Consider the following 19784-nt stretch of genomic DNA (forward strand, 5'->3'; position numbering starts at 1 on the left):
TTTTTCACCTCCATTTTTCATGCTTAAATCTAGAAATGAAATTAGGGCCAGTCACACTGTATTTCCATCATCGCCTATCCCTAGCAGTTCAAATTTAGCACAAACCTGCTGTCAAGTACCTATTATTTAGGTGAATATAATAGGATGAAATCATAACATGAGTTTTTTAATAACTATTCTTTGAATGGAAGTATGATTTTAGTCTTATGACTTCACAGTCATTATGTTGAAAATCTAGAACAGTCTTACATGAGCAACTAAGCTGCTTAGAGCCCCATAACAGTGTAAGTCAAACATTAACTCGCAGTCAAACTCTGCTGAAAATGTCTTTGATTTTGAGATGCAGTGACTTATTTCAGGTTAACTTGCCCATTCTGTATATGGAATGGTGTGGAGATCTTACAACCTGATTTCAAGGTTGGACTCTGAATTAGAATTTTTTATCCCTGTTTTCTGTGTGCTATGCCACTGTTTGCCACAAATATAAGGTTTATGCCCCTCTTTTGATGCTTATGACCCAATTCCCATACCCGACAGTATTGGAGGTAATTAAGTTATTCTACTGAAAGCTTCATAAGTCACCTACTGACTACTGTGTCTGTAAATATACTCTCAAACTATCTCCTACTCTGGCTATTTTTAAAAATGTGTGGGTGTGGGAAGTGATGGTGAATGAAGTCAGAGCAATTGGTACTTCTTTGTATTAAGAAAAATAACACTAGTTAAAGGAAGACTGATTCTATGATTTGTGTGTGTTTAATTTTTTAAAAATTTCTTTCGATCCTCTCCGACTCCAGTTCCAGCCCTACCTCATAAATTCAAGCAGTGAAGGAATTAGAGTCATAGGATTTTATAGCTGGAAGTATTTTGGAGAGAATCTAGTTAACCCTTATTACAGTTGAGGAAATTGATGTCCACTGAGGTCAAATGAGATCATGTAGCAAGTGTAAAAGCCCGAATGAAATTAGTAGTTTATTTCCTTTAGTAATCCTTGTTCTGATTAATCTGCCCCTAGCATGTCCACAATCCGGAGGTAATAACAAGGAAAAATAACTAATATGTGTCTGGTGCTTCCCATACACATCTCAGTCGCTCCTCAGAGTAGCTCTGTGAGGTATAGGTGTCATAGTTTCCATTCACCTAGAAAGTCGGCTCAGCGCCGGAGACCTGCCCGCGCAGTCATCTAGCAAAACAGTGCTCTCTGTCTTTCCACCTTGGCAGAAATGTCAGGTGGTCTCAAGACAGTCTTCATAAACCACAGGCTAGAGAATCACATTTTCATATTATAGCTCGGCTCCAAACATGGACCAATTATTAACTTTTGTCTGTTTCATCACATTTAAAGGGGAAAAAGACCCTACTTTTTAAAAAGCTGTGAGCTCATAAATTTTTCAAAGGAAAGATACTGGATAATTGTAAATAAGGTGTGCTTTAAGATTCACCTTTTCAACATTTAAAAAAATTCCACCGGCATATATTGAGTACCTACTATGCGTAAGGCATTTTATGCTCTGGTAGACACAATAGTGATTGAGACAGAATCATGGCCATCAGGGCTTATGCAGTTTTTTCTCTTTTCAAAGACTTATCTAGATAGAGAATTGCTCTTGAGAAACATCTAATATTGTTTATATTATTCGAGATATGAGAGATATTAATTCTTGTATCTGAAATGGGTAATTTTTTTCTAAATATTTGTATTAAAGTAGTCACATTAAAGAAAACTTATACAGAAAACTAGAAAGAAAAAATCATATGTGTATATTCTGAATGTTTAACTTGTAATATATCATACATATAGCTTTTTCTTGGTTTTTCTTTAACTTGATGGGATAGCTAGTGTTCTATACCATTCATTGCTTTGTAAACGTGTTTGTTTTAATGATTACATAATTTTAGAAGGAGTCAGTTTCTAAGTATGTCAATAAACTGGCTATTTTTCTATGACAATTATTTTTCTATGACAATTACTTTATACAAAGCGATTAATAAAAGACTAAACTAACCTTGGCTACTACTAAGAAATACTTTCTAAAAGTATGTTTTAAAGATGAACTAAGTGGCAAATTACTTTCAAATCTTTCTTTAAGAGCATCAGAATCATTTAACTTGCTTAAAATATCCATAGAAATATCAACTATGTACAGTTAACCCAATTTGGAAATGATTATTTTTTTTAATTGTGAAATTTATAAATATAAAATACTTTTTAAAATGTAGTTTCTATTATAGATGTGTTCCTCTGAAATAATTTCTCATTACTCAGAAGGTATAATGTTAATCATGTTGAGTTTTTACTATTTGAGGGAACTTAATCTAATTGCTTTGATATATTAAAAAACAAACAAAGAAGGACTGTTTGAATTCTGAATTCTGCCATATGATTATTACAGTGAAATTCATCTTAAATTCAACTAATGTCCCTTCAGATATAGGACTTTATATTTTAACAGAACTGAAAGGATATCCCAAGTCAAAGCTGCTCTTTCTGAGGAGTCAAATAAAACAGGAACCCCACATGGGGAAGAACTGAGCCAGCAGGTGGTCTGAGGGATACAGTCTGGGAACTGCTGACAGTGCTGTGCACGAAGGAATGGGGGAGAAGGGCTGGGAGGAGGGACATGGAAAGTCCCTTATTAGCCTGCAGGCTGGGATGCCCTGACCCTTTGCTATCTCCCTCCCTAGTGAGAATGCCAGTCAAAGTAGGGTAGGAGGGGCTCTGGACAGATGGGGGAGTAGGGTGGTAACACCCCAAAATTCTGATAAGCTTGGAGAGTTCCTGTCTGGGGAACCCTGGCATTAATTATAAATCAGTATTATTTTAAAGGAGAATTTGGCAAATGAATAAATATATAATGAATGAATGAGTGAATGAATGAATTGTTTTACCACCAGAAGATCTGAATATTTGTTTCTACTCTTAAAATTTTCACTTATCAATTTTAATGCCCAGTTTACAACAAAAACAGAATTTTATTGAATTATCATTAACTATCTCATATATATTCAAACCCACACTCCCCCCAACTCCACAAATGATTCAGAAGAGCTTACAATAAACAAAACATCAGAAGAGTAAAGTGAGTGATAGATGTGATTCCAGCTCTCAAAACCCACTGTCCTCACCTGTGTGAGATGATCATAGTAAATGTTTCATCACCATAGCAGGGATAAAACGAGAGCGTGCATAGACAGTGCTTGGCATGCAACAAAAATGGTGTCTTAAAGTTAAGGCTGTAAACTTGAGTACACACAGTTTACTTAATTCTCAACTTATTTCACACCATTTTATTAGAGAATGTTAATTGAACAAAATATATTAATTTCTAGAGTAGAAGCGATTTTACTCTTTATAACTCTTGAAGCTCTATACCATCAAAGATAATGCTTTTTCTTTCTAGAATTTGAGTTTCTTAATCTTCCACGTGTGCACAACCATGGGAAAATGTTCCCAGTAAATTCCTACCACCTTCAGCCGGTTTCAAGAGGCAAGGACCAGGTAGGTATTTCTATTAATTACAAAAAAGAGAAAGAAAAAAAAAAAAAAAAGCAAGGGAAAGTTCATCATCACTGTCATTAGGAAGAAATACAATGAGCATTAGAAGTCTTTAATTAGGCTAAAAATGGTGGGAACTACTAAGTGTAAAGTATGAATAGAAGAAGGTGAATATTAATTTTAAAGGGCAGAATTTTGTTTGTACATTTATTTTACTTCTGTTTCAGACCCGTTCTATGTATGCTTTCTACAAAAGGAAGCAAAGACCACTTGTGTTTCTTGTCTTTAGTTGAGTTTTCTATAGGAAGGGATGGGGCCAAATGCCAGTACAGCTGATACAGTTTGCCTGGGACCGTGTTCCCCAGAGAGGTGGCAAATGAAAGGATGCAGAACAAAACCTGGACACTGGGCCCTGTGCTGACATGAAGCATGCCTATTCCTAGGGTGCCACTGCAAGCATTCAGAGGCCTGGGGGGGGGGGTGAAGGTTAGATGGACACAGAGGAGGAGAAAGGTGGAACTAAAGAGAGAAGCATCATCCTCTAGTGGGGTAGGATCACCTACGTGCACCTTTGCATTTCCATGGCCAAAGGAGAGTCCTAGTATAAATAAACCAATAAGTAAAGTAAGGATAGCTTCCAACATGTGCTGATCAGTTCCTAAAATCTCACCATTCAAGTATAGGCTAATTAGTTTAAATACCCAGATATCTTAAAATCCATAGAACTGGGTATATGAATGGAGGGAGTGGGAGTAGCCTGAGTGGCCGGAATATTTTAAGCTGTTCTGAATTATGCACAGTTTAGGAAAATGCATGATTATAGAGTCAATAAAATGGTTCAAGACTGAATGCTTTATGGTAGCTAATACAATTTTTTAAGCCTTATCTGGGACCAATTCCAGATAAACTGTCCACCACCAGAAGGAGTTAATCCTTCAGACAGTTAAAATAAAACTAATACAGGAAGACTATAAAAGTTGACCAGGGTAGAGACATCCAGAGCTGCACTTTGGGTGGGGGGACTTTTAGGGACCTGGTCTAACAGTGTCTAACAGCCAGGATTCGTATGGTTTTGAACTAAGTACGTCGTTTTCTATGGGCACTTCCAGGGTTATAAAAGACAAACCAGGATCTGATGTACGGGACACAATTAAATCTTATTCTTCCATATTTGTTTTTAATTCATGATTTTTTTAATGGATTTACTGGTCACATTTCTCAAGTAGTGGCAAGATCTTTCAATCTTAAGCAAATTTATTTAGTTCTGTCTTTCTGGATTAGTGGTTCTCTGCCAGGAAGGGACAGCAAAATCATTTGGTAGCTTTTGCAAAATACACATACTCAGCACCCTCTCCATCTGAGGAAGAATTGCGGAGTGGAAGTAACAAGAGGCAGTCTAGGTATGGGGTTAGAAGAAACTTCCCTGGTAATTGTTCCCACATTCTCATTTTGAGAATTGCTGTTCCAAATGGAACCAATACTGCTTAATTACTAGAAAAGCAAGTAGTTTAACATTGAGGCTCACTTAAACTGGCAAAATTGTTCAGCATCTCGTTGAGATAAATCTGTTTTACCTTTCACATAGATTTCATCTAGCTAATGCTTCTCTAAAAAAGGAAGCCCATATATATAGAAGTACTATATTGATGCTTATTAAATGACCTTTCATTTAGAAACCCTTGTAACTAAGATCTTAACGGTGTTTCATACTTTGTTTGGATAATTTTTTTTTTTATTTATTCATAGAGCTCTGAGCAAAAGGCTGGATTTTCAAAGTTGCTCTAAGGTGTAATATCTCATGTTCACTGACCTGTTCTTTGAGGTTGTTTGCTTAGTATGTACTAGTCACTTAGGGTTTTTCATTTTTTAATTTAAAGTTATTGTTTAAAAGTACTAAGATTCCAAGGCAAGTAGGGGATCTGTCACTTTGAGAAAAATTTATGGGAGTAAAAATATTTTCTTTTTGTAAACAGTTACTGCTATGCAATGTGAAAGGCTTGTTATTTATCTGTTTTAATTAAAGTGGACCCTGCCTGTCTATTTGTGACTAACTTAAAAGAAGTGGGTGTCTTGGTGAGAAGTTCACAAGGTTGGTAGCTGGAGCTGAGTTTGGTGAACTGACTCAAGCTCTAGTCAGCAGTGGTGTACAAATGCCAAGGAGTAAGAATTTCTGGAATGTAGAATCGCACAGCACTGATAAAGTTTGCTTTGTTCCCCTATGTGACTTGACCCATTGAGAAAATGTGGTTCCCTAGGAAGTTTTAATAGTTCAAAGTCCTTAGTTAAAAGAAAAAGGCCACCACATAATTCAGCTTGTTTTCACCTGCTGCCTGAAAGATTAACTTTCTTAACCTTAATAGGATAGAGTTACCCTTTGCTTTGAAAAAGTAATTTATGGAGCTCTTCACATTTGTTAGTTTCGGTAAACATGACACTGTTTGTGTGGATTTTGTTTTTGTTTTGGGTTTGGTGTTGCAAAGTACTAAGACTTCTGCAACTTAAGAACCGTATGGTTACTTCATCTAAAAACAAATCTCAGGGAAAGGCACACCCTCTTTTCTGTATCTGCTTAATCTTTTACTGGACTAGGAAGGGTTTTGAATTACTTCAGGAAAGTAGTGACTGATAGAGCTTAACCTTCAGTTTTCCTCATTTATTTTCATAAGAGAATGGGAGCGGAATTCAAAACATTCAAATTTGGAGTTAATGTGCGTCACTCTGTTGCGAGTGATAGGTTCTGTGTTTTTCCAGTGGGAAACCTAGATCTACAAACTGATATGTGCCTGTTATAGACCTTGTTATCCCATTCTATTTTTCTCCTGATTGTTGCTTACTCTTAGAAAAACCAGCTGACTGTACAAGTTGTCTCTGGGAGCAGCAGATTTCAGAGCAAAAGTGATATATAAAAGCAGCACGTAAGTCTTTTTTATGTGTGTGTTAGAATTTATAATGTTTGAAATAGAGCTTTTCTATTTTCATTGAGAGTCTAAGTTCACTTAAGTGTAGTATTTAATGTTAAATGTGCACTCTGTGTTGTTAACATAATTTAATTTACATGTTTGGTCACTTATACTCAAAGAAGGATTTTAATTACATAATGCATGTTGGAATCGTTCTAAGTAACCCTGCCATTGCCTATTTGTTCCTGTAGCTAACAGTAATGGAGGAAATTCATTTGCATATGTTGTCTTATTATATCATAAAATTTTTTAGGAACTTGGTAGATGAATACTAGATATACGTTAAGCGTTTTGTGTTGAATTTGAGACATTTTCTAGAATATTTCTGTGTTTGAATGAGACTTTAGTAATGTTCAGAATGGCTGCCTGTACATCTTAGAAACACCTGCTAGGGACCCTTTTTCAGGTTAACCAGACAGAAAGAAGGTCTCTGCTGCTGACAGTGAGCGACTGTAAACATCCTCGACTGGAAGCTGTGAAGCTGCAGATGGGCTTTCAGTCGGATGTTTGCAGCTGCCTACTGCCTCGAACTTCAAGGAGCTGCTTTAGGAGCAACTGTCTCGTTAACTCAAACTGAATACCTTTCTTTCTCTTTCATACATTTTTACAAAGCTTGGGTGAAAATGGTATAAATCAAATGACTTTTAAACCATCTTTGTTCATTTTTAGAGGACTTCAGCGGGGCAGGAGGCAAGGTGCTGTGTGTGTGTATAGAATTTGCAATATCAAAAAAAGAAAAAAAAGGCAAAGTATTCTTGAGAGAATGAGGAAATGTATTATAATATTTTTGTTCTAAAAAAAGAAAAAGTGTACTAAGGCAATATTTCACAAATCACTCTAAAAAGTTACTTGTTTTGTCTTACTGTTTATATTTATCTGTCATTTCAATAGGTGTTTTTTGTAAGAGCCATTTACTAACATTTCTATTAATGAAATCTAAATTATTTTCTTCATTTAGTTGAACTGTTAACTTTGCTTTATGTAATAGAATATTACTCTTAAAAACAATACATGTATCAAATGGTGTCCTAAATATATGTGGGCAACCTAAGATTTTTAAAAGAACCCCATTGTGGATCTCTGTAAAGGACCTAATTTCTAAGTTGTCTTTTTTGTCAATCTGTATTTGACTTATGGCACACTTGTTTAATATGAGACACTTAAATAGTACAGATGAGACACTTGAAAAGGAGACAAAGATGGCAACTTTTGTCCTCTAACACACAGTATCTTCTAAACATGCAGTATTGTCATTAGTGTACAAATTATAGTTTCTGTTCCTTCAATATCTATGGATGATGTTGGTAAGAGGTGCTATTGAAACAGTGTGACCATCTATTATTTAAAATTTGACCAAACTACAGTTGAACATTGTAATTAGCTGGGATGAAGACAGAGACATAGAAATGCCTTTCAATTTTCCTCATACATAAAGCCATCAAGTAAAAAGACAGTCTTGCGGGGCCATGAGAGGTTTGTAGACTGTTACTGCAATGGGTGGGAGAAGTGAGGGCTTTCCATCAGCCAGGCCCTGGTCTGGAATTAAGAATGTGGCCTGGTTTTTAATAGGTAAACTTAAAACACTTAAGAGCAAATAACTCAGCTGTATCCCACAGTAAATGACCATAGGTTTAGAGAAATGAGTAAACTTTTTCTAGTTCCTTGACCTTTACTTTCTTTAAGTTTTTCTCCTGTGTTATTTCACATGCCCTCCCTTTCTTCGCTGCCCTCTAAATTTTCCATTTCCCACATCTATTTGGTTATTTCCTCATTATTAGAATGTTTTAATTTGTAAAAACTGTAACATTCTTAAATATTCTTCAACCAACAAATACAAACCTCCAGAAAACATTCTGGGTGGTTTCGAAATTAATACCTATTATTTATTCTGTCCTGTGCCCCATATTTCCATAGTAACAATCTAAAATGCTAATTTAAGATGATATCAAAAGTGTGCTATGTATATCTGGAATAATGTCTGGATATAATTTATTTCACAAAAATATCCAACTTTTAAATTTTACAGTATTACATTTCTATTCCCAAAGTTACTGTGCACTCAAGATAATATTTAGCATTAATTAGAAACTATTGCTAATTGCTTTCATGTGGTTTTTCTTTATATAATTTTGAAATTTTATATTCATACAGCTTAATAAAATATAATATATGATCTAGAACATAAAATTATTGAAATGGACCACATGTTGGTTACTGAGAATAAAACACTGTCAAAATGTGTGCTAAATAAATGTAAACTGAGTGTTGCTGTAAAGTTTGTAATGTTAAAAAAAAGCACCACACTGAATAATCATCATCACTATCGTGTGTTTACTTTTTATTTATGATTTGCCATAATAAAAATTGGCACATCTTTAAAAGGGAGATTTTTGAAGAAGTGCAAGAGGTTCTAAAAGTGGCAGTGATGACTCATTCAAATATTTATGTTTCCTGACCTTAAAACTCAGATTTGAACCTGCGCTCCATTTTGCAGTTGATGCTATCTATAAATATTACACGTGTCAAACTTTTCCTCTCCTAGAGAACAACTAAAACCAGGGGCCAGGACCTTGGAGGCAAAAGGAGCCACAGGAGTTCTGCCTGGGAATGAGGAGGGTAAACCGGTGAAACATGGGTCCGCCCAAATGTTGCTCTCAGAATTGCCTTGTTTTCTTTCACTAAAATTATAGCTAAGTATTACCATTAGGGGTAAAAAGCTATCTGGAGTGATGTCAGCTTGTGGTGGCTTAAAAATAATGATGCAAAGAGGCGGGTTGTTTTTCTGTATCAGAAGAGTAACCAGAGGTTAATTATTTCTCTTAATTTTTGAAGTTACTGAAATGTTACTGAAATTCTTCGTGAACCATCTTAGCAGTCTCACTAAAATAACGGACACGTCCTTGGTATGGTACTATATCAGAAGTATTCAAAAGAGATATGGAAGATACACTTGATAAGTGTGTGCTGTAGTTGTTTGTGTGCGTGAACTAAGCTGTTAAATCATTTAAAAGATTGGGTTTTTATGGTTATTGTTTTGTCTCTTCATTTTTACTCCTTTAATGGCAAAAAGCCAGTAAATAAAATGGAAAAAAACATCTCATCCTGTGAATGTGCTTATTACTAGAAATAATAGTCAATGGACTAAATATTCTTTAACAGGCTTCTTCAGTTGTTATGCACGAACAAGTATATCTCACTAACACATACTTTTTAAATCACCAGTGTGAATGTGGTGGGCAAGTTAATGTTGCCAAGTGATACTTAATCTGCCTCTCCTAATTTGTATATCTAATTATTATATAAATTTAATGATGCAGTGCTTTGAGAGTAGAGGCTTTTTTAATGCAAATTAAAACAAAGTAGATTGGGAATCCATTTAGCACAAACACTAAATGTGAATTGACTGTCCCCAAAGGCTTCACTGCCCCACCTGGTTCAAGAAATTAATGAATGAACTCCTGTAGGTACCTTAACAACTCTGAGTAAAATCAGAATCTCTCTGCAGCTCTCATTTCAAAAATGACACGATGAGATCTTAGGATACAAGATCCTTACTGGAAAGTGTGTTGGAAAACATAAAGTGTTATACAGTATGAGAATGTATTAGGAGCCTATTATTCTTATTGTGCTTCCTTGCAGGGATTGAACTACCATTTCTGAATTTTGGGTTTAGTATTTATTAGCTAGAGTTAAACTCTTGAAAAAAAATGTTTAGACCAGTGAAGGAAAATGTACGTAAAAGCTAAAGAAATGCATGCAGTTAAATCTGTAAATAAATGTCTCAATACCACAAAAGAGTAGCACTTATAGTCAAGATTCCCACAGGAAAAATACATTTATTTACAGGATATGTGATGTTAATAAATAGAAACATTGCTGCCCTGTTTAAATGAAGATTTGTTTTCACTGAGTGGAGGCTGAAATGAGTCAGAGAATTGGTAAAAGTTGCAAATTCAGATATTCAAATTAGAATATTCATGTTTTGCACATAATAGATCTAAGTGCATATTAAGGAAGTGATTTTGCTAAATTTCTTACTCTTGAATTATATTAGATTAAAATTATCTTTGGAATTATAATCTTTCAACTATGGACATCTGGAAAAATTAATTTTGAAACGTTTATTCTATTTCATATACTTTCAGTGGCTTTTTTGGCTCCAGCCACACCAACTTCAGTTCTTCAAACAACCTTGCTCTGTTCCTTTGCATCCAAAAGCCCTTGCCTTAGCTCTTCCCTCTGTATAAATTAAATACTCCTATTTTACCCACCTCTCCCCACAAACACATACATCATGTAGACTCATACTTTTAGTTGTCATACTTAGTGTCATTTCCTGGGAAGCCTTTTCTTCATGCTATGGGCCCCTTCTTTGTCCCGAGACAAGAATCACAAGAAGCGGCCCACCATATGAAATTCTGGGGGTGAAAGCATTCCAGGCAGAGGGATCAGCAAATACAAATGAGAAGAAGTGGGCTCAGGCAAAAAGTATGAAGTATTCTGGTTCAGAGTGAGCAAGACAGCATCCGAGAGGTTAGCGAGGGACAGGTCATACAGAGCCCTGTCGGTCAGTGACAAGTTTCAATTTTACTGATAGACATTGGGTTAGTACATGTTACCATGAACTATTCTTTGAATTTTGCATTTAGTGTAATTAAAAGATAGGACCTCAATCATACTGACTGACCCTATCAGAATGTAACTTTCCTTTAAATGATGAGTAACAGCTCATTTCAATAACTATTGAATGCCTGCTTCTGTAAATAATAGTGAATGTTAGGGGCTGAAGGATACAAAGTTGAAAACGACTTGATCCCTGCGGTTGCTAATAAGAGTGGGATAATATAATGTTGTGTGGACCAGAGACTCAGGATTGCCTGAATCCCACCTACGACCAGCCACACTTCCCTGAAAAAGTCTCACAGGAAATACATGCTAAGAAAAGGAAAAGCAAACAGAATTACATCACTAAGTAGAGCATCTCCTCCAACCTCAATATAAAATGCTAACGAACCAGGCTGAACCAAGGAATCATTTCTTTCACACTCCTTTAGCCTAGAGGCCCAGATTGGGCAGTTCTACTTATGAGAGAACTTGAAGAAGAGAGAGTATCTGAGGAGATGAGCATACCTTATCACTTACTCTTGGGAGGAAAAACATCCCCGAGAAAGTGTATCCAAATGGGATAAAGACTATGCCCAGGTCTTCATGAGCATAGTCACTTAGCTGAGCCCAGAGGCCAAGAAAATGTCAGCAGACCTGCCCCACAGAGTAGCAACATTCCTCTTCTTTGTGTATGTATCTGGGGGGGCGGGGGGAGGCGGGGAGTGGGGGAGGAAGAGAGGAGGGCAGGAAAGGATGCCAAACTATTTTATTTAAATACATGGAAAATAAGTAATAGTGGTGCATGATGTCCTAAATAATGATAGCAATAATGAAATATTGCCTGACATTTCTTGAGTATTTGCCAGACTGTGCTAGATGCTTTGTATTAACTCACAATTTAATCCTCACAACAGCCCTGTGAGGGAGGTGCCATCATAATTTTACAGATGAGGAAAGTGAGGCACAGAAAGACTAAGACTGGCTCAAGGTCACTCAGTGGAAGAGAACCTAAGGTAAAGAATGAAAACTGTTGAAAATCACCTAAGAAGGAAGAGCCAATTTAAGCTGGGAGGATTGTGAAGGCATTTGCGTTATGCTTTCCTGGAGCTGAGGACAGGAAGAAGCACAGGGTGTGTTTGGAGAGTGCAGGGAGGGTGCCTGCCTAGACAGGTGCCTGGTGGCCCCTCAGGTCACAGGGAACCTGGAAGCCATGCAGTCAGAAACTACACTGGAATATTGTGGAGGTTTCAAAAATGTGGTGCAAAAATAGCTCTTTAAGCTTATGGCAAGCTCCACTTTTAAATAGTGTTGAATTATAGGATAAAATTATGCAGAAACCTTTTGTTTCCCTTGAAAGCTAGAAAACAAGGGACGCTCTTGCTGCATCTGTAAATAGGCTGCTGTTTTCCTTTCTTTTTGTAGTTGTAAAGAATCATTCATGCCAGTGTAGTTAATGAGCTTCTGCAGCTGTTAAATGAAATTATATATTCTGTTCAACTAGGGCCGTCTAATGCTGCCATTGTCTCCTGGCCGTCTTGGTGTCTTCTCCAGCACGAGGACACTTCTAAATCACAACGGCTGGAGTTGTTCTTAGTCCAGGACTTTCTGAGGTCTGAGGCAGACGGGCATGCAGAAGGAGAGGCTATTTTGGCAAAGGTAGCCATAATAGGATGCTATTTTTCTATATCACAGCTGCCCTCTTCAGCAAGGATTGAGGAATGCCAGAGGAACTATTCGCAATTTTCTAAAAAGGTTTTTCAAGCAAAATTGCTATCCACTGAGTTATACACATTCAGTCTTCCAAGTAGGGCACTTCATCAACTCACAGACAGATGTGGCTGAGTGCATTGACTCCGACGTGGTTCATCTCTTCCCTCCTGATGTTTCTTTGTTCCACACCTGTCAGAACTAGAGCTTTCTGGTCAGGTCTTTTAGTATAAGCTTGAAGACTTTTCAATCTTCCAATCCATTATTGCTCTAAACTCAGACTTTCATCTCTAGACTTCCTCAGCTGTTTCTATGAGATGATCACTTTCCTCTTGTGCATGCCATAAACTCAACTCCCCCTGTGCCACCAGGAGGTCACTCCTCCTTCTGGTGCCACCAGGATCCACTCTGGCTCTGTGATATGCAGCTGCCATATCAATGGGGTTCTGTTGCCTGCTGTGGTGGTGGGACCAGTTACAGCCGCATACTTTTTGGTAGAAAGTAACTCCAGGTTGGGGTTAACTGCACAAGTCTCTTTTAGTGCACAGGAGTTATGAAACTGGGCTTCTTCATAAGCGCCCCCTTTACAAATACCTAATTCTCTCTCCTCCTCCATTGAAAAAAAGAAATGCAGATTTTTCACAAACATTTTCACCAAACATTTAATGTAGGAAAAATAAAAAATTTGCTAGGCAGTATTTGACTATCTACTACATAAAAAACAAAACCAACAAACAAAAAAACCAGCTTTCTGGATTATTATACCATAAATAACTAATAGAGTTAATCCCGGTTAAGCATTAATTTAACCAAGTAAATTATATTTAAGTCAATCGTAAGAGAACCAGTGAGTAAGCACAGGAAACAAAGATATTAGTATGAATAGATACATGAAGACCTATATGCAACTACATATTCTTACATTTTCCATGTCTTTGTATTCCCAATCCCATATGGACCTTCTGTAGGTGGCCGGTGTTTGTTATTGATACATTTGAGCTGTTTGCATAGTAGGTGTTATGTGAATCTAATTGTGTTATTGTGATGATTAGTTACAAAGCTCTGCATTTAATACTCTAGCAATATATGCATGCTCTTATAATCTCTTCACCTTTGCATCTCTGAACTTTTGAAGAGGAAGTTAAATCGATAAAAAGTGATGAGAATATCCTCGAGAGTAAAAACATTGCTTAATAAAAAGAGAAAACCACTAGAGCTTTCCATGTCGTGTTCTCCATTTATATTACTAAGGAGATGTGAAAAATACAGTCTGGGGACTACCTTATATTCTATAACTGGAGCATAACTATGTGCTGACACATAGGCCACTTAGGAAATATTGCTGCATAACACATTTTCCAATAATCTCATGTCATCTCAGCCAAATTAATCTCTGCACTAACAAGAGTCGTTTCTGGGCTGTACAGATCTGCTCAAAGATCTGTAATAAATGGTATCTATTCAAGGACTGCAGCAGCGATAGTATTTATGCATCTTGGCTAGAAACAGTCCCTCTCTTAGCGTGGAGGGTGTTTAAGATGAAGACTGCCCTTGCCCTGAACAGCACAGTAGGAACGCTGGCCTGCTGACTAAACAAATGTGATTGCCAGAGTGAATTATGAAATCCCAACTGGCCTCACTTGCTAGAGAATTTCACTCCTTTTTCTCCCACACAGCTTCCTCCTTTTTGTTAGATGAACAGTTTTCAGCTCTTGCAAATCATTGCTGTATTTTGCGAGTCATTACTACAGCAGTTTCCCACTGTTTATATTTTAAAACTAACGCTTGGATGAGTCTCGTTGAAGCAGAACAAATAAATATGTGTGTGCATCTGTGCAAATATTTATCTAAAATTGCATTAGTAAAAGTCCCAGTGAACTTTTGGTCTCACCGCTGTGCCTTGTATCACTTCAGAGACAATCACATCATCAGGCTACTGTGACTTTACTAAACATGGGTGACTTCATTCCAGCGTTTCCTTTAGAAGACTATTTGGGAGACTCCCTTCCAATAGCGGAAGTGGCTTGATGAGGGCCAGTGTTCTCATTCCAGATCCTTCACATCTCTGAAAAGCTGCATCCTTTGTAGAAAATAGATCTGTGTGTGTGCCAAAGTGTAACCCTGATGTTCACCAGGGGAGGGGGGAAGGTCACATATTCCTTGTCTGTTTCAGCAGCAATTCTCCCATTTGGCAGGAGTTTGAGAGGAAGTATTTAACAATGGGATTTTAGAAAATTCAATGTAGTAAAGAATGTTTTTATATTTGAATGGACCTAAGGAAGTTTTCTTTTTCTCCCCCCTGATAAGTGGAGGGTATTTGAGGGTAATGGTATCTTTGGATTTGTTGGGAGGATTTGGCTCTTTTATTGGACTTTGTAGAATAATTATTTTTCTATTTTATCATTTCCTTGAAAGGTAATCCTCAGAAGATAAAGTTGTAGTCTCTTAACTTCGTACTGATCTTAAATATTTTCCTTAAGGGGAATTAGTGAGGAAGTAACAGTCTTTCAGGAAGGTTTAAAGCTGTGATTTTATTCAACAGCCAGAGCTCTTTTAATGTCTCCATGCCAGAAACGATGAAGTTATTTTCTTTCACACTTTCACCATAAGACCTGGTATTTTTTTAAAAGCCTGAAGCACAAATAGCTTTATGTTAAAAATAAAAATTAGAGGAAAAGTAGAGGAAAAGGTGTTCTTGTCTTATCCCCTCTTTGCTTCCAATCACGTGAGGTCTCCAAGGGAGCTACTGAAGACACAAGTTTCCTAGATCTAGTGCACCTCTCAGACAGGGTCAAATGGTTGGTTAGCAGTTGCAATAGAAAGTTAGAGGCCATCTGCTGAGGAATAAAGATAGATCCTTTTCCTCTAAGACCTTGTACCGTGTGTCCCCGAAAATAAGACCTAGCTGGACCATCAGCTCTAATGCATCTTTTGGAGCAAAAATTAATATAAGACCCGGTCTTTTAAAATATAAGACCAAGTATAATATAATATAATATAATATAATAATATAATATAATATAATATAAAACATAATATAATATAATGTAATAGTGGGTTTTATATTAATTTTTGCTCCAAAAGACGCTTTGGAGCTGATGGTCCGGCTAGGTCTTATTTTTGGGGAAACACGGTAGATTTATAGGTCTAGAATACAAGAATGATTGAGGTCTTCATTATTCATTGACCCATTCCACCATAACACAGAGCAATAGTTATCCAAAAGTGTTTTAATGTCTGCTAAAAGAAGAGCAAAATAATAGCACCAATGTACTTTTTAATTTATAACACATTTTATTTAGACTTTGTTAACGTCTAGTCTTTAAAACAGTAACTTTTAAGATTCACTTGGAACAGGATCGTCATCACATCGTAAATTCTTCCTTTTGGCAAGGACATTAAATCATTTCGGTCTACATCTCTATCAAATGACAGCCCCAATTGGCCATCCAGACAATGTTTGGATGTCTCCTGAGCCCAAGACCTCATTACCAGCATCACATTTTGCACATATAAAATTAATCCATTCACTTGATAGGTGTCTGTTGAACCCTTCCCATACAGAGACATGGCAAGAACAGCGCAGCCTCTTATTTCAAGGAGTTGGCAGTTTCTAAAAAGATAAAGACATGAAACCATTGATTGTAGGAGAGAACCTATGGTAGAGTCCTGTGAAAATTTTAGGAGACGGGGGCATACAGAGAAGATCTGTTTCACTTAGTGTGAGAATCAGGGAAACAATGCAAAACCTTCTTTAAACCTTTTTTAAACATTGTGAAGGACAAGCTTCCTTCCTGGGCAAGTAGATGAGTGGAGCAGATACACCAGAGAGCAACAGCATGTACAAGGGACAGAGGAGTGATGAGCACAGCCTGCTCAGGCGCTCAGGCAGAGCGACTGGTGATTACGCTGCCTCGTCAGTGTGAGAGGCGGTGCATGGACAGATGTGCAGAATGAGGCATTTAAAAATGAGAGGAGGAAGATGCCTGGAAAGGAGTGGGGAGAAGAGGAGAATGAGGCTAGACTTGTGAAGAGAATAGAAAATTCCAGGAGGAAGAAAGAAGTCAACAGTATTCACAGCTTCAGAGAAGCGAAAGAATTGGCCTTGAGCAAAAGGAGAGCCATCTTTCCTGTGGAGAAGAAAGGATGAGTGAACATGAGAACAGACTTGAGCTCAGATTCAGTAATGTGGGGGGAGAATGTACCCTATGAAACAGGAAGTGGGGTAGGTCGGTCTCGCCTGAGAGGGATGGCATAGGGACGAGGTGGAGGTTCAGAAAGCCTGCTGTAAGCATAGAAAGGAAAGCTGACTGGAAGCTATTATGTGCTTCACTGAGGGCCAGCTGAGATTAGAGGCCGTTAATTTGGAGAGGCGTGTATCCACTTGTTGGTGTGACTGTTTCCAGCCTCAAATTAAAAATCCAAATATAGGCACAAAGGAGAGAGAATAAGGTACACTGGAAACCCCACCTGAGAAGGAAACCGGCCACTGTTTTGATGTGTAGTGCGCCCTCACAGTAAAGAGTAATATGATGTTATATGCAACTTTGGGGTATTTTTGGTAAATTATATGCTTATCAAAAAGCAGCTGTTCCCTCCCCCCTCTTACCCCATCGAGACTCCACAGTCTGGTTGTACCATGACTTCAGTGTACTCAGAGCCCACAGAACTGGTTTAACTCAATAGAGAGTCTGGAGTGGAATACGTCAGTTTTCTGACTTCTCATGCTTATTTCCCTCTTTTCTCAAGCATTCCAGCTTGACCTCTATACTTCAGTGATTAACTATATACAGTAGTACCTGACTTATTTGACCCCATTCAGGAATGGGCTGATGACCCTCAGAATTTTTCCCAGATAGGTGAATTAGATCCCATTTAAAACTAAAACAACTAAATAAAAAAGAGTTCCTAAGATGTATTTCTATTACGTGGTATCTATAAAGAGAGTAATGGACCTTATTTATGGCAGGTTCTTGATGACTTTGGATCATGATTATAAACATGAACTACTAGACTGTGCCTATTGAGTGTTTACAAGCCTCTGATTTTTTTTATTTTCAGTTTTGGTTTTGGGTGTTCTGAGGGGTCATTTCCTTGGTAGTTGGGCTGTCAAATCACGTATCTTACATTGTTTTCTGATTGCTATCCTTCCTCTGACTAGAATGTGCCTTAAAAGCAGAGATTTGTATGCCAAATACTTCTTGATCCCACAGAGCACCTAGAACAATGAAAATAGAAGCTCCATAAATACTTGGTTGATTTCTAAAGATAGCACAGTTCTCTTCATGTTGCTAAAACCAAATTAGCTTTTTTGGGCAGTGGTCAGTGTTATTCAGGTTGGGCTTAATGTCAATTAAAACTCATTCCTTTTTCAAATGAATTGCTCTTTTGCCCCAATTGGTACTTTTTTTTTGGCTCATTACCTAACTTTAAATAGATATTCACATTTATCCCTAAGACTTCACAAGAAATTTCTTAGAAATGCTATTTAATTCTTAAGTTAGATTTGACTCACTAATCTGTCAGAGTCCTCTTGGATCCTGATTCAGTTATCCAACATAATTACTAACTTCTTGACTTCAGTGTCAACTTGAGAAAGGCTTTATCCTCTAGTTTAATTGAAGATATTGATAAAGATTAAAATAAAATCATTGCAGAGGAAATGTCCAAGCAAGGCTAGAGCCATAAAGCCCGGCCCCCAACACTCCCCTCCGAGTTATCTGTCTTATCATCAGTTGTTTGGGGGCACAGTTGTTCAGCAGTTATGAACCTTCTTAATTGTATTAGGATCCAGGCTAAATTTCTCCACAAGGACATGCTGAGAGATTTGGTCAAATACACTTTGCCTTACACATTTTCTCTGTCTGCCTGTCCAACAATCCTATCAAAAATGGAGAAAATAAAGATCAACAACCATACGGTATAAATATGGTCTCCTGCCTGCCCTCTCTCCCGGATCCTTCTCAGAAAAGATAAAAGGTCATTTTGGATCAAAGACAGAATTTCAGATGTCGGTTTATCCATTTATTAAATATTTATTAAGCAGTTACTCTGAACTGGACCCTGTGCTAATAGCTTAGGGTACAGCTGTGAACAAGTCAGACATCATCCCTGCCCTCCCCAGAAATGGCTTACTGCCTGGCTGCTCTCACAGAGGCTGAAGGGTGGGGCTCGAGTGTAAAGCAGCTGTTGTAAGTGACAGACCAGAGCTGGGAAATAACGTGCAGCAGTGGAAGCTTTTCAAGTTACTGAGATTGTAACATAAAAATATGATGTCAAGGTCTAGATAGATTGGGAAACTGGTTGAACTATGTAACCAATAAACCCTAAGTAGCTGAAATTTGGCACAGCTTGTTTTCTAAAACATTTGGTATTAATAGACTTTTCACGCCAGTAATTCAAGTACATACTAGTGATAGCTTTCACACACATTAGCATGCTATAAAATTGGCACTGTCATCTGAAGTAAATGTCTTTGAACTTAGAACTGCCACATAAGAATTTTGATTCTTTTGCCACAGGAATAAAAAAGACCTAGCAGAACAATGAATCAATTTTTTACTACATTGCCCAAGTCTAATGTTCTTCAGAGAGTTTTCAGAGAATTGCTTATGCAATGTCCGTCTCTCCCACTGTTTCTCCAGAGTGCTCATATTAATCATTTTCTGAAAGTCCTTCTTTGTTTAAGTGTGTGCTACACCTGGGCTGACTCTTATATGGACTTCCAAGTTAATCATACCCAGTGCACAGATCTCAAGAGGAACTTACATAACAGCCCAAGACCCCTATTGAACCTTAACTCAATTCCTTTTCCCTTTTCCAGTGAAGGTTATTCCTGAGTCTAAAGTGTCGTAGCCCCACTTAGAAAGGACTGCAGAAAAGCAGTATTCATTCTTCCTTTGGAGCTTGCTCCCTGCGGGAGCCTACTTCTAGATGCCTTCTCTCCTGTAAGGACCCCCACAGGCCAGGGTGTTGGAGCACAAACCCAAAACTACATACAAGACCCCTCCAGTTGA

The 19784-nt window shown here is 37.5% G+C and overlaps 1 long non-coding RNA gene across 1 annotated transcript; it reads left to right on the top strand.

Annotated features, from left to right (window-relative positions):
* Window positions 1-534: 534 nt before the first annotated feature.
* LOC308496140 lies at window positions 535-9555 on the top strand. The gene is made up of 3 exons (XR_013993111.1): window positions 535-3499; window positions 6337-6411; window positions 8999-9555. It is a non-coding gene; the product is annotated as an uncharacterized lncRNA (long non-coding RNA).
* Window positions 9556-19784: the final 10229 nt, after the last annotated feature.

Source organism: Rhinolophus hipposideros (assembly GCF_964194185.1).
Source record: "Rhinolophus hipposideros genome assembly, chromosome: 3".
Classification (NCBI taxonomy): domain Eukaryota; kingdom Metazoa; phylum Chordata; class Mammalia; order Chiroptera; family Rhinolophidae; genus Rhinolophus; species Rhinolophus hipposideros.